Source organism: Passer domesticus, chromosome 17, assembly GCF_036417665.1.
Source record: "Passer domesticus isolate bPasDom1 chromosome 17, bPasDom1.hap1, whole genome shotgun sequence".
Lineage (NCBI taxonomy): Eukaryota > Metazoa > Chordata > Aves > Passeriformes > Passeridae > Passer > Passer domesticus.
In genome coordinates this window covers 11,007,847-11,022,896 of record NC_087490.1, presented here as the reverse complement: position 1 = coordinate 11,022,896, position 15,050 = coordinate 11,007,847, and the positions used below count along the sequence as shown (strand labels likewise).

The window sequence follows — 15,050 nt, the reverse complement described above, 5'->3', positions numbered from 1 at the left end:
TGAGGGAGCCGCTGAGGGAGCCCCTGAGGGAGCCTCTCTTGCACCCCGGGCCTCATCGCCGGCCCGCGGCCGCCCGCAGGCCGCGGCTGCTCGGGGTCACGGCGGGAAGGCCCCTCAGCGCCGCGTCCCCTCAGCCCCGCCGCGGCTGCTCCGCCCGCCCGTCCCGCCGGGCAGCCCTCGAGGATCCAACCCCCGGGACCATCGGGCCGCGTCCCTTTGCCCTTCCACCCACACGGCCCTTCCCCATTTATGTATTCCCGTTCCATTTGTTCCCACAGGGAGCCCCTGCAGCGCCGTGCTGGGTCCCGCCCGGCGGCCGGCGCTGAGGGAGCGCTCCAGCTCAGCCCCGATGTGGGACCAGTCCCCAGGGCCGAGCGGTGCCAGGCACGGTGAGGGCAGGCAGAGACCCCCGAGGCACTCACGGAAAGGAACCTTGGTGCCTGCACTGGCAGTGACTCACTGCTTGTTTTCCGCTGATTTATTGCTTGGGAAAGAACCGACAGCTCTGCTCATCATCCGGCTCACCATTCAAGGTGAGCTGCAATGAAAGTAACTGGAATTTCTCCTTTTAATTGCAGAGATGTGGTGGCCCCAGGCTTCCATGCGGCGTTTTTTGGTACCATGGAATGCAGGGGATCACAACAGCTGAGTATGTTTGGCTCTGGAAGGGATCACAACTGCTGGATTACGTTTGGCTCCAATGCACAGGTCAGGGCAGTGACACTGAGTTTTGGACGGATCTGCTCAGGTGCAAATCTACCACCATTCAGCACAAAAACCGCACGTTTCTTTCCTGGCAGGAATTAGCACTGTGCTCTATCTTAAGTCGGTTTGCTTTAAAGAAATAAAAATTTCCTCGATTTTTTTTTTTTTAATACCACTTGTGGAAATAGCAGCAAACCCCTTAAGGACATGCTCGGGCGTAGCAAGACCGTTTAATTCTAATAAGGAAAAAAACCCAAACCACAATTCGAGTAAGGCTTTTCATTTTCCCCTGCGCAGTTGTGTCACTAGATGGCCTTCCAGACCCAATACAAACACCACTGCACTCGGTAAGGAGGATTCTGCTTTGTGCACAAAGCAAAGGGAAAGAACCGACAAAGGGCAAACAAAAAGCTAGAAAAGGATATTTCTGCAATAGATAAGAAGGACCTGTCGTACTTAACACAGTGTCATATAACTCAAATTATAACAATAAAAAAGCAGGCAAATTCACACCTATTTAAAATTCACCATTATCCCGTAGAAAAAGTTTATGCAAGCACATGGAAATTGTCAAAAAATGTTTTACAAGCCACAGTCTTATAAATCTTCTCTGGAGCACAGGAAATCCCATCAGCTCCTGCCCAGTGTAATGGCTGAGAGCATTCCAATGGCACAGGAATGGATGGGCCAGGAAGGAATTTGTTTTATCCCAAAATGATTTATTTGGACCTGGCTCAAACCCAGTACCACACTATGTATGATACAGTCAGCAGGTAGAGTTAACAGTCATCCTGTAACTGAAGAATTCAGGGGTTTCTTCTCAAGTCAATTATTTCCATAAAGGGGATTTTTGGGGGGATAAAAGTATTTTGTGGTTCATTATTAATTTGTGAAGTTTTGCTTTTTCTTTTGTTTTTGAGGGTTTTTTTCCCAAGTCTCACAAAACAATCTTTACATTTCTCACAGCTCTGTCTCCTTGTACATTCTATACTTAAGGAAACTGTTAGATTTGTACACCTTTAGGTTTGGGATGAAACAACATAAAATAAGCAGATTACAAATACAACTATAAACACTCCAAAGACTGTTTTTAAGTAATGGATGCTCTGCTTAAGTAATGAGTTAACTTATTATGGATGAAATACAACATTTCAGTGTCTCAGGTACTTAATTTTAATTAGCAGCTATGCAGTGCTTTAGGTATATCATTTGGGTTTGGGCAAAAGCTGAGCCTATTTTGCTGACTCCGAAAAAAGCAAAATCTAAAATGGAATAGTGACACTGATTTAAATGGAAGAAGATTCAACCCTCCATTACTGAAATTCAAATATGGTCATTACTAATTGCAAGTGTCCTTCTCTAGTTCAGTTTTGGCCTGCATATTGATTTTGGCACAAGTTCTTTCATAAAAAGTTTGCACATCTGCAGCTCAGGGGTCAATGTGTGTGGAGATTCTCAGTGAGCACAACCAAACCAGGGCATTAGTGGGGTATGGAAGATATCCATGCTCCAATCTTGCTGCCAGTTTGTTGCTTCATGATCACCAAAGAAAAAGTTAGGCAGGAGTGAAAGGTTAGCAAACTGCTTAGGAAAACTGCTGGAGTTTGTGATTTTTAAAAGATGCTTTAACAGTCTGGATGGAATTGATGGATAATTCAGGTTAGTTATGAAAACACCAAAAAAAAAAGACTCACAGATTAGGTTCAATATTGTTTGCACACACCATCTGCTGCATACTCCTATTGTTAGTTTATTTGGTAACACAAACTGGATAAGAATGGGGACCTGCTCCTCCTTATTGTCATCAGAACCATGTTTTTGAAATACACTTCATTTTTTTCTTCATAACACAAACCCCAATTTACAAAGACTTCAACATAACAACAACACCATTTATGTCTCAGGGAATATTCATAAACTTAGTTAAGAAAGTGCATAACAAGGCAGAGCCTTAAATATTTATTTTTTTAACATTACCAGTGACATTTATTATTTGTGTTTTCAGCTATGAGGTCCCACTCCAGCATGTACTGAGCAAGAGTAATGCCTTGAAAAATTCACAGTAGGAAAGACAGACCCTAAGGAATGGGATTTACCAAGTAAGTCAAGTGAATCTCTGATAAATTTCAGATGTTGTACAAGGCAAACAATTGCTTGTCATGTGCACACAGACTCTTACTGAGGGAGTCTCTGCCCCACGGAATTTATTATGGACAGGGCACAGCAGGAAGGGGGAATTATGGTGTGGGAGAGCTGAACTATCCCTGCACACAGCACAAAGTTCTGGTGACAGAATCAGTGTGAGGAGGAGCCCATGACAAAGCAGGTGTATACTGCTCAAGGTGATTCCTCCTGTTTACAGAACAAATGAACAAAATTGTTTTTCAGTTGTGCTTTTGCTCACAGTGCCTGCACTGCTCTGACCCTCACTAAACCCTCCACAAAATTTCCAAAATCAAAGCTCCCCAGTGTCCTTGACTTTCAGCTGCTTCTCAGCCTCCATTTCTGCAGTGTTTCTCACTGCTCCTCTCTCACATGCAGAGCTCAACCATCTGGTCCTCATGGCCACTTTACACACATGCCCCCACCCCGAAAAATCCCTTGGGCCACATGATTCACCATCTATTCAAACCTTGCCATGTGCCTGCTTTTTTGTGTAGTAGCTCCTACTGATGTAAATCCCTTGTTCCATAAGGGCTCTCAATTGCCTTTTTCACTGAAGGCAAGGTGGCTGTGACACCTGCCAATCTCTGAGACGTTTAACCCAACCTAAAACATTATTACATTGTTGTTTGGCTGAGTAGGAACCATTTTTTTATCCCAGTGGGATGTGCTGCCAGAAAGGCATTAACTTTCTAGACTATTAAGTAATATGGAAAAATTATATTTCAATAAGAAAATTTCCTTTCTGCTTTTTCATGCCTTAGAAATAGTTCCTGTTTCACTTGGCTCAAGTAGCCCCTGCATTAAATCAATGCAGAAATCTTTGGATAAATTCTAAGTAAAATCTGTGCAAATGCTACCAGGGAGTTCAGAGGGTTGGGAAAGAAAACAGGACAAGGGTCTGTGAGGGGAGGTGTGAGACAATTAAGACACACAACCCAGCAAAATCAGGCAGAGAATATTCAAGTACTCTGATGTTGTTTGGACAAACTTTATTCCTAAACCACACACTCATGACTACCTGGTGAGCAGCTATTTATAGTGAACACAAACTGTTTCTTGATTATTTTCTCTGGTATTCTTTAAATCAGGCCCAAATATGTGGGCCAAATATGGCCTAGCTGATACACACATGGCCAACGTGCTGTGTTTTGAATTTCATTTTTCATTAGAAACTGAGTTCTTGGCTTTGCAGTTGTGGGGGAAAACCACCCCATTATACAAACATGAAGTAAATCAACATGGTCACATCTCATCCTGATATAGTAGGTGCTTAGAAGCAGTTTCAAGTTTCTGTTGCTCACTAAAGCGTGAACTCTCAAGCCAAATTCTGTTGTGAAAAATGGGCAACACAAGGTTAGGATCATCCTATGCTTTTCTGGAACATCAAACACAATGAGTGATCTCTGGAAAGCATGAAATGAACAGGCAAGTGTCTGCCAACACCTCCACAGCTCTGCCCATGGATCTGGGGATGTGTCTCCCAGATGTGCTGGCATGTTTTCCCAGAGCCACGGGCAGGAATTTTGTCACAGGGTGGCAGAGCTATCACAGCAATGCTGGATCTCATCCCCTGTCCCTGTAGTGGGAAGGCAAGCTGGGGGTTTGGTGTAAAGAGAGGGATTCAGAACACTTCACTTCGGGTGAGATCTGCAGTTGTGTTTGCCATGGGAACAGGCAGAAGCAGCAAGTTCAGGAGGGAGGCACAGCCTTGCTCGTGGCTGACAGAGATCAGGGCTCTGCTACAGATCTGTGTGAAATTAGTCACCATCAGATGATCTTCTGCATCCAGATCTGCAGCAGAGAACACATCCCATCAGGAAGTAATTTGAGGAAATTTAGGGAAAAGGGCTACAAACAGCTTTGCTTGCAACACAGTGTGTTCTTAGCTAGTATCCAACCAATCCCTTTAGTACAACCTCTGAAATCCCTCTGGCTTAGGCCTTCCTGTGTTTTCATTACCCAACATTCCACCTAACCCAGAAAGCATGAAGATGTTATTTTTTTTTCAAAATTGGAGCAGTCTCTGCAGTATCTGCTTCCTTCAGATCACTTTTCCCTTCTCTTGCTCCCAAATTATGTAATTCCTTGTGGATATTTTCTTTTCATGTACTTGCTAGTTCAGAACCCAAGAGGAGTGTGTGTTGATTAAGATGACCACAGCACCAGGGGAGGAGCTGCATTCAGCTGTTCTAGCTTACACACAGGGATTAATATGCAATGGGTGAGTCAACTGTGGATTGTCAAATCTGGGTTACACTCCCCAAAATTCTGTTGGAAGGCTCCTCTAAACCTGAAATATGTGGAGTAGTACTTTTTTTATGTGGTTGTAGAGAACATAAACTTTAAATGAACCCAGGTTTGACTTCCTAAATATGCTTTTCACTGTGTGAGCTACAGTGCAGCCTGAACAAGAGTGTGTTTTACAGAGTCATGAGTCAGGCTTTGATCAACACCCCATTCCTGCATTCTTGCACTTGGCCCAGGCAGGAAGCTCTCAAACCTTTTGGACAAGGATGTGGGGAAACTGGGAATGTTCATAGAGGCAGAATAAAAGATGGTGAAGTAGGCTATAAGAGAATGGACTATGGATGAAGCAGGGCCATAGTCTATGAGTAATGCATAGCACTGACATTAATGTGAAGTTTGCATCCTGCCCTCTGATATCTGTGCAAACTTCCTACAGGAAGGCAGCAATGGCAGACTGAAGAGATGATAAAATCCTCTATTTATATGGGGGACACCAACATTTCTGCCTGTTTTTTGTGGAGTGCTGGATGTACGATTAAAGCTAAGTGGAAGTGCTTGCTCTGTCGTTGGCTGGCTGGCAAGATGTTCATTCATAGAGGTGGAGGTTTGGCAGGAGCCAGAGGAGCTTGTGGCTTGTCAGAGCATGGGCAGGCAGAGCACAGGCCCAGACTGAATATTTCTCAGACCTGAGAGCAGCCATAACCTGGCCAGAGCAAACCCTGACAGGAACAGCGATGCTCAGAGCAGGTTAATTAATAACTTGAGGCGCTGGAAATAAAACCAGGTTGTAATTGAGTGATGTTTGCTTTAGAGCTGTGATTCTTGGCCTGTGCCTGGTTTGTGGGAGCTGACAGTGCAGAGTGGCCTGGCTGGATGTCCTCACTGAGAGTCACCACAGCGGGTCAGAAGGTGTTCAAGCAGGGCTGTGGGGTGGTGAGGGCAGGCACAGAGAGCAACGAGCTGACAGTGCTGGGTCTGGCACACTGCCCTGCCCTGCTCCACACCACTGCCCTGCCCTGCTCCACACCTCCGTCCTTGATGGCACATTTCCTGTGTGTTTCACCCTTCCTACACACATCTCACCCTTCCTGAATCTCCTGTAACAACAGACACATTGTCAAGTTCCTCATTGCTTACCTGAGATGAACATAGCAGCTCTGATTTCTTGATTTTGGGAGATTTCCTGGTTAAAACTGTTGTAATTAAACTTAGATCTCTCATAAGGCTAAAAATGCTCCTGTGTGAATGGCAGCTGGATCTGCTTGTAAAATGTCAGTGTCCCAAGACCTTTAATGGTCTTGGGAGTCTAACAATAGTACAGACAGTGCCTGCTCAAAGATAAGGGCTCCAGGCAAATGGAAGAAGGAAGCAAATGCAGCATCCCCATGAATCAGACATCTTAGACAAAAATGTTCTAAGTACAGGACACATCTGGCTGTGTATTTGTCAAGCATGTTATTGGCTTGAACTACACACACAGCACCCACAGCAAATAATTTTCACTGTAAGTCTGAGTGAGCGTCTCCACTTTCCTTTTAGGACTCAGTTTTGGACTTGGGAAAAAGTGTTCTCAGTCGAAAGGCCTCCAAGCAAGCCTGGGCTGGTCACAGCAGAGCAACAGCTGCACGAGCTTAAATTCCTCTCCCCACCCTGCTGTACAAGCCGTGCCCCTCAGTCCTGTGCCTGGAGGAGAGGAATGTCCAGCTTTCCTGCTTCCCTGCCAGCTCCACTGGCATTTCCTATTCCACAGCCAGCTGCACGTTAGGCGCCGACACCATGAAGTGCTTTTTCATGTGGGCAGTGCTGGTGGAACTAAGGATCCCTTTTGGTCAGAACCCCCTGCAGATGTTTGTGACAATTTTTTAATTCCCCCTTATGCAACACGTCAGGCGCTTGTGATAATTTACTGCCACAGGAACCTCTTCCTGCACGCTGCTAACTGCGAGTCCTTCCGGACTGCTGGCAGGCACTGCCCAGGGAAAGGGAAAGACAATGTGCAGAGGAAGGTGTCAGGAAGCAAAGAGAGCCCTGTCCTGCATCAGCAGCTCCCAGGAGAGAGACAGGCAGAAATGCAGCAATGGCTGTGTGGGTTTAGTGGAAACTAACTTCAGTTAGAAACTAGCAATGGCCTGCCCTCTTGAAGGTTAAAACAACTAAAATATCTGGAAAAGGTATTTTAATTTAAAACTTACTTAAAAAAAAAAAAAAAAAAAAAAAAAAAAAAAAAAAAAAGCTAAAGCAAGTTCAAAAATAACTCAGAAAGTAGACAAAGATAAGAACAGAGCCTGCAGGAGTCAAGTCTGAACAAAAGGCATGGGCTATGAAAGGAGAAAACCACAAATGGCAGGGGTTGAAATGTAAAACCTACAGTTCACTGTGAAACATGAAGGATGCTGTTGTATTCCACACCTCCTCTTCCTGGGTGTAGCTGTCTCCACAAGGTGAAGGGCAGTAATGAATCAAGCTCCTTCCCTCTTCCTGTATTTTCAATTCAATTATTCACAGGCTGTGCAAGTTCTGCTTTATTTCCCCTCTCCATATGCCACACTCTCCTCCTGTTTTTTTATTTTTTTTTAAATTCTGAACTGTGCCTTTGGCCTCTCTCCCATTCCTTTCTCCTCGGTGTGTGCCCCCTGCTCTGCCAGGATCTGCTGTCTTTGTAACCTCTGCTGTGCACATATGCTGGCTCTTCCCGGCCCTCCTGCCACCCCCTGCTCCACCGAGTGTCCCTTCTCCAGCGTTTTTGCCAGCGGCTCCGTGAGCCAGCCAGCAACGGAGCGATTTTGCCACGGCCACTGCTCCCGCTTCCATGCTGCCGGCTCCTCTGCAGCGATCCAGGGGAAGCCGTGCTGCTGCCCTCGTACAGCACGGGCAGAGTGTGCAGCTGCTTAGCAACTGCGAGCTGCTGCAGCACGGAGCCACGGACGGCTCAGCCTTCACCGAGCCGGCTTCTTCGGGCACACTCGGCTGCACCCCAGGGCTCGGGGGACCAGCTGGGGCACTCCCCACTGCCCTGTCAAACGATAAATCAAGATGCAAATCCTTAACTGCAGGATTGAGAGCAGTGGTGGCAATGTCAAGGGCGACACAAAGTCCTGGTCTCGTGTCGCATCGCACCAGTGGGAAGACACTGCTCTCATTTGTAAGCTGAACTCATTCCATTTGATCTTTGCCATTGGTTTCTGGCTGCAACGTTTTATACTCCATCACTTATAATCAGAACGTTCCTTGCATGTGCTGCACGTGTTAAAATGGCTCCCAGGTCCCCAGCTACCATCATATCCAGACTGTTCAATGAAGTATCCAGAGACACAAGTAATTTAATGCATAAATATCCTTTTAGATTACTTATTTGTATCTTCATTTCCTTCTGATGCAAGCTTTGTAAGTGCCCGGCATCTTTAAATGGTACATTCTTTTCATTCTTTCTCTTTTATTTTTGTGAAACTGTACTGTTAGGGGCCATGAAGCACTGAACTGTTTTGTAATTTGATGGCTTTAGAATGCTGATTAGAATTGCCAGCCGTCTTGATTTATTTCATGATTTTTATAAGCTTGAAAGCATTCTAAAAAATAACCAGTTCTACATCCTGATAGGATCACAGCATTTCAATGGCAGCAGCATTTCAATAGGCAAGAAGCAACACAAAACATTCTGCAAGTAAGGTGTTGAAACAGCTTCTTTATTCCTTTATAGCTCGAGAAAGATTAGATCTCTGAAAGCACTCACTCCCTACCTTACAGAGGTGGCTTTGTCATAATACTTGCAGAAATAATATGATCACATACAGTTTAAAAAGTAATACCCCCCCCCCCCAAGCTACAGCAAATAGCCAACACATCCATCAAAATTTGTCTGAATTTTAAACACAGTAAATGTTTGTTCCACTGTCGGGTGTCACCATGCATCTCTGCACCCCAGCAGCCAAAGAACACAGCCCAGTGATTCCCTGTCATTGTTCAAGGCTCACATCCCATGCATCCTCAGAGCATGCTGGGACACAGGTGAAATCTGTCAGCAGGTTGCTTATTTTGGCTGACAATTCCCTAGACAGATCATCTGCTGTTCTTAGGAAGGAATGAAAAATTTCATGGCAAGAAAATCTGAGCAGGCAAATACCCTGTCCATATTCCTACTTAATATTCCTTTGATATTCTTAGCCTGGTTTCCTAAAAATAAAACTGTCTAATGTGACTGTGTTGTTCTATGTAATTTTCCCCCCTCCTTCTTCCAATCTCAAATTTGGCAGGGGGAAGAAGTCCCTAATGTATTTAGGTCTTGAATGAACAGCTGGATACAGAGTATGTAGTGAGGCATCACGCCTAAAAAACCCATCTAACAGGAAGGTCTCAAAATGTACTTTGTAACCACCCTACCCTAGACCTCTCATCTTTCTTTTATGGGTCCTGCAACCACCTGTTTTTTGCTCTGCATTATTTCATGGCTACATAATAGACACCAGGGCAGGCAAGTGTTGCAGTGTGCCTCTGGCTCCCTTCCAGCTCCTAAACTGGGCTTTCTTCCCATGCAACTGGGGTGTGGCAAGGGATGGTGTGGAACCAACCTCCTCCTGACACAATATTGACACTGCTGAGGTGTGTGTACACACACCCCGAACCTGGAAACACCCACAGTGCAGATAGGCTGTTTATCTGGAAGAAAACATAAAATCATAACCAGTTTGTAGGTGACACTAAGCAGTATCAGGAGGGAGTATCAAATAAAAATAATAATTTAAAAAGGCCATTGCAAGCAACAACGCTAAGAGGACCAGAGTAAAGCCATACATGCAAAACAAAGAGCACAATTCTGCAGTACAGGGTTGTCATCCTGAGGAGCAGATCTGAGAGCATTTCAGCTGCCCTGCTGGGAAACCAGCTGAACATGGGCTGGAGTAATCCCTGGATGCCTGACAGACACATCTGAGCCAGGAGGGCTGCTGGCTTGGGCATGGTCACTGCCGACGGCTCTGTCCCCTTCTGCCCGGATCAAAATGGTGACAAACGGGAGCAGGAACAATTACAGGATTAGTAAAGATGGACCCGAGGGGGAGCTCTGCAGCCTGCAACCGAGTGTTTAAATGCTCAGCTTGCTCACAGCTATGAGGGGATGGAAATCTGGTCATGGAGCATTCCTCTGCCAAGGAGACTGAGGGACAGACACATCCACAAACTGAAAGCAGAAACTAGACAAGTTTAAAAAGGTACTTTGATTCATAGTCTGTCAGGCAGATTTTTGATGGAAACAATTTACCCTTATTTTACTCCCTTTCAGAGCCCATTTGAAAATGAAAATCTGATCTTTATCTAAGATGCAGCTATGCTGCAGTTAAATTCTTTCAAATGGGAAAAAGCCAAAAATTCATAAAAATCAAGAGACCTGCATAATGCAGGAAGTTGAACCAGATGACCTTGGTCTCTTGTCTTTTATAATCTATTAACCCAGTTTCCTTGCACAAGCAGTGGATTGTGACTTGGAAACCTTCAATATAAAGGATTCTGTGTACAAGGCAGTCTAAAACAAAATGTTGTAAACAGTCAGGAACATTGTTTGGCAGAACAGCTGCATATTTTTTATTTCACTTTGCCTCTCAATCTAATTTGCTCTTGTTGCAACACTTTGCCAAAGAAATTAAATCACTTCTTATTGATAACAGACAGTGATATAATTAGCATAAGAGTTTTCCACTCAACAATGCCAGGCAGGGACGCTGTGGGCAAGAACAAACTCCTTTGCCTCAAGAATGTGCACAGAGTCACCACAAGCTGTTCAGAGAAAAAAATCTTTCCCCCCCGCCTTTCCCCTGAAAGATCTCTTTATCTAAAGAGTCTCACGCAGCAAACCAGGGTCAATCTAACTCAAGTATGAAAGTCTGGTTTGACCTTTCTGGGATTTAAACACGCTGTACCAGAACATTTCGCTTTTCAGATACGAGGTTCAGCCATGAAACCACCCACTCTGAGAGCACAACTGGTCTCAACTGCCTTGGCGACTTTTAAACTACACTGAACATTATAGTCATTTAGAAACTCTAAAAAACGGAAAGAAATTTTCGGCTCAGACTTACAAAAACAACTTCCAGAAGTGCTGAGGACTCACACAACTCACTGGGGCGGCACGGCAGGCTCGCTGTCCAGCGCCTGCTGCCCCAGCAATTTCTGGCCCTGGTTTGCACGTACGCAGCGCCAGGCACACGCGTTAGGACCTCTCCCAGCTGGAGCACTTCATGGATTCTACCACCGGGAACAGCCGTCCTGGACAATGATTAATCGCAGACAAAGATCAGAGTCCTGGAAAAATATGCAGAGAGATGCAAGTACAGACAAAGCTGTCTAAGCTCCCACAGTATTATGGTCTGGCTGTGTCGCTTCAAAGCTGCGTTAGGCAGAGCTGGTTTGCTTCAGGGTTGAACAGATCAACGTTACGGTTTAAATGCTGGTATTGCTAACAGCCAAATATATATTTAAACATAAATCTTAAATCCCAGGAAAGTTAATAGCCCGATGCTGTTTAAATATGCCTTTTTTAGTCGCTTCACGTGCTGACTTAACTCATTACGATGCAAGCTGCAGAAACGTTTTCACTACAGTTCAAAAACCCCTGCAAACACGAGCCCAGCTCTGCGCCGTACTTTGATCTACACGTCGCCTCTTTCGGCCATTTCCAGGAAGCTGAAATGCTTTTCACCTCTATTGAGAGATACCAGAGGAGCATTTTAATGGTGTTCGGCTAAGAACAACGTCACCGTTCCTTCCGATTTTGCCAGCAGACGGTCACAGGGAGCCGCCGTGACCCGGGCCGGGTGCTCAGGGCTGGCTCCAGCGCGGGCCCGGCGCTCCCGGCCGGGCAGGGACCGAGCGGCGGCTCGGGCGGCCCCGGCTCCGAGCGCCGCAGCCCCCGACAGGGCTCGCAGCGCCACAACGCCAGCCTGGCACTGCGGAAGAGCTTTGGTTTTGTTGTTGGTTTGTTTGGTTTTCTCCCCCTCCATGGGAACGTGTTCTGTTTAGTGCGGACGGTTTGTCGCTTGCTCTCGACATAGAGGCTGACCCGGTGAGGAGCGAGGGGGGGAGCGAGGAATGGAGCGATGAGCGCAGTTGTTGCGAAAGGCGCGGGCTGCGGTGCCTCCTTCGCGGCAGCACCCTGCTCCCTCGCAGGGAAACAGCCCTGAGCCTCGGCACATACCACAGCACAGGTTGTACAAACCCACGGAGCGGCTGGTGCTGAGCCGCAGGAGCTGCGGGCAGGGCGCACCCTGCCCGGCACATGCCGCTCCCGCAGACAGCCTCTGCCAAGCAGCCACTTACCTTCTCCCTCCCTCAGAGTCCGCAGGACGGTCCTGCTCTAGCCTTACCAGGGAGGCCACCTCTCTACAGTGTTTGCTTTTCCTCCCTGTCCTGCCCTCTGAAGTGGTTGCTCAAGCCAGGCTTTCCTGGCTCACCTACTCTGGGTCTGCAGTGAGCACAAGCTGCAATTTTCCGCAGAGCACAGCGAGGCTTGTGAAGTTCCGAGATAACCCTCAGCCTCCACTCAAAGCGAGCTGCAGCAGAAGCTGCTCGGGGGAAAAAAAAAATCCCACCAAAAAAAAAAACCAAATCACAAGGAGAAAAAAAAAAAAAAGAAGAAAGAAAGAAAAAAGACGCCACATGTAACACCTCATCGGGCCATGGCGGCTCCACTGCAGCGCGGCACCGGCTCCGCGCCAGCCCTGCCCGAGCGGGCCCGGGGAGCTCGGCGCTGCAGGCCGGAGGAGGCAGGGCAGCGCTGCCCCGGCTGGGTGATGGCGGAGGGGGGAGCAGCCCAGGAGAGGCAGAGAAGGAAAACAACAAAGAGCCATGTGACGGGGAGCGGCGGCCGCGCTCCCCCCGGCGCGCCCGCTCCGGGCGGGGAGGTGGCGGCGCCGCCCGGCCCCTCCCGCGGCCAGCGCTGCTGCTTCCCCCCGTCCCCCACACTGCCCGGGGTTTAATTTTTTGGTGCATTTTATTTTTTTCCCCCCTTATGTGTGTGGGGAAGGGGGTGTTGTTGTTTGTTCCTCTTTTTCTCCCCTCTGCATTAGGCGACTTCCATGGCTTGCTGTTTATAAAGAGAGCGGGAGGCTGCAGCGGGGGAAGGGCGGTGTTATTTATAGCAGCCGGGGCTGCGCCGGCATTATCCGAGCTGCCTTTGTCCTCCCGGCCGGCCGGCCGCCCCCCCGCCCGGCCCGGCTGGAGCGCCGCCAGCCCCGCTGCCGCAGGGCGCTCCCGCCATGTTGTGTGCGAGGAGAAAGAGCCGCCGCTCCCTGCCCAGCTTCGCCCTTCCACAGCCCCTCACAAAGCGCTGGGGGAAGGGGGGCGGGAAAGGGGAGAAAAAAAAAAAAAACAAACCAAAAAAAACAACACCCCAAACCCATCATTTCCCTGCAGCGCCCGGGACGCGGAGCGCCGGGAGGCAGCGGGGGGAGAGCCCGCCGCGCCACCGCCCAGCGCTGAGGAGAACGCGGCGCCGAAGGGAAGGAGAAGCCATGATGGCGGCTGCCCTCACACAACACGGAGCACGACCGGGAGCGCCGTGCCCGCCGCCGGCCGCTCCTCCCGCCGCCCGGGACACGGTGCTGCCGCAGCCTTTCACATAATAAACCCACCAGAATTCGGCGGGGAGGCTATTTTCGTGGGCTGGGTGGCGGCACTAAAGCACAACTGCTGTGAATATCAACTGCGTCACGGCTCTCCATCTGTAACACTCAGGCTGCAAAGGGTCCCTCACTTGGAAGGAAACTCCCTCATTTTGGATATACTTCCAGACCTCCTTTTTCCCCCCTCTCTCCAAGTCACTGCCTCTCGGTATGAAGGATTTTACAGTGCTTTCTAGGGAGACATCCGCCATTAAGACTCACCGTCGTGAAAAACACCCCCCCATTTTGTTGCCTGTTTTTTGTCGAGCTTCTGTAATTAGACGGATAAAACATGTAAGGGATCCCTACCACCACCACCGCCTTCTCGCCTTTTTTAACATCAACCTCACTAACATCTTACTGTTCACAGGCAGATTTTTTTTTTTTGTGCTTTCAATTTAACAGCCACGTAATGCCTGCAATGGATTCACAGCGTCTCTCCGCACCAAAAAAAACCAAACCCACCCAGGGCTGAGGACGACCAAGAGCTTTGTGCAGAAAGAGAAATCAAATCCCTCCCTGAAAACAGACGTTTCAGAGGCACTGTTAGATGTTTCTGAGGAGAAGGAGATCGCCACCGCTTTCAGAAGACCATTGGGATCTTTCCACCCAGGACAATACCATTAGCTACAGGCCTGGGCTATTTGTTCCTCTGCAAGGGCAAAAGGGTTTACTTACCCGCACACCATAGTTGAATGCAGCTCTGAAGGTGAAGTTGTTACTCTTTTTTAAAATAATGGCTATAAGTATATATGTGATCTGTATCACCACTTCTCTCGTAAGTTTGCGAGCCAAAGCGGATCTTGTTAAGATAAGTTACGGATCTTTGTGTGGCAGTGGTCTAGTATCAAAAAAAAGATGAAAAAAAGGGGGAAAAAAAGCTGTAGAAAAAGTCCAGCTATGTTGACTGACCGTACACAGGCGAGGACTCCTGCTCGAGGCTTAAATCTACCTTCCTGTGGCAGATTTACTCAGTACATAAAAAGGACGTTCAGTGTTTTTCCACAGAGCACGCAGACACTAAAAATATTCTCCTCAATAGTTTTAGGCTGCACATGTCAGTGTGAAAACACCTAGGTAACATTTACTGGTGCTAAACAATTTTTAAGCATATCTTAGCCAGATAGTTTGCTTTATAAGTAAAATATTTCAAAAAGCATAAATTGGTTTAAACAGACAAAAACATATGACATGCAAATGAAGGCTTAGCAATAAGGACCACTTCAGTAACATTAACATGAAAACTACACTTAGCAAGGACAGAATGGATTGGGTACTTACAAT

The 15,050-nt window shown here is 47.3% G+C and overlaps 2 long non-coding RNA genes across 4 annotated transcripts; one reads left to right on the top strand and one right to left on the bottom strand.

Moving 5' to 3' along the window:
• Positions 1 to 256: 256 nt before the first annotated feature.
• LOC135282607 (uncharacterized) lies at positions 257 to 7,356 on the top strand. Of its 3 annotated transcripts, none has more exons than XR_010348683.1 (3): positions 257 to 533; positions 2,711 to 2,804; positions 4,989 to 7,356. It is a non-coding gene; the product is annotated as an uncharacterized LOC135282607 (long non-coding RNA). The 3 variants fall into 3 exon arrangements; XR_010348684.1 differs by having other exon boundaries at positions 289 to 533; positions 5,555 to 7,356; XR_010348682.1 differs by having other exon boundaries at positions 318 to 533; positions 6,658 to 7,356.
• A 1,429-nt stretch (positions 7,357 to 8,785) lies between these two features.
• LOC135282606 (uncharacterized) lies at positions 8,786 to 14,786 on the bottom strand. The gene is made up of 2 exons (XR_010348681.1): positions 14,445 to 14,786; positions 8,786 to 11,409 (listed from the first exon to the last, which is right to left on the bottom strand). It is a non-coding gene; the product is annotated as an uncharacterized LOC135282606 (long non-coding RNA).
• Between the last annotated feature and the right edge of the window lie 264 nt (positions 14,787 to 15,050).